The sequence below is a fragment of the Etheostoma spectabile genome, unplaced genomic scaffold (genome assembly GCF_008692095.1).
Source record: "Etheostoma spectabile isolate EspeVRDwgs_2016 unplaced genomic scaffold, UIUC_Espe_1.0 scaffold363, whole genome shotgun sequence".
Lineage (NCBI taxonomy): Eukaryota > Metazoa > Chordata > Actinopteri > Perciformes > Percidae > Etheostoma > Etheostoma spectabile.
Genome location: NW_022605593.1, coordinates 28443 through 28658, shown reverse-complemented (window position 1 = coordinate 28658; position 216 = coordinate 28443). Strand labels below are relative to the sequence as shown.

Below are 216 nucleotides of genomic sequence, written 5' to 3'. Positions count from 1 at the left end.
TATTCAGATACTGAACAAGCTCTCAAACAAATTATCATATCATCAAAGGGATAGTAGTTATCAATAAAATAAGGTTCTTGTGGGCACCAGAAGGCCTTTGTGAACGTATTGATATAAAATGTATGTGGATAGACTTATAAATGTGGGCGTATCAGTGGTGTAAAAAAGTGCTTCGCTCTGCGTTCTGCTCAGAAATGTGGACGATGTTTAACATGG

At 37.0% G+C, this 216-nt stretch overlaps 1 protein-coding gene across 1 annotated transcript in view; it reads right to left on the bottom strand.

Annotated features, from left to right (window-relative positions):
- The window catches only part of LOC116686417 (uncharacterized), a 6949-nt gene that overhangs the window by 3584 nt on the left and 3149 nt on the right, over positions 1-216 (bottom strand). The gene's annotated exons all lie outside the window — the stretch shown is intronic.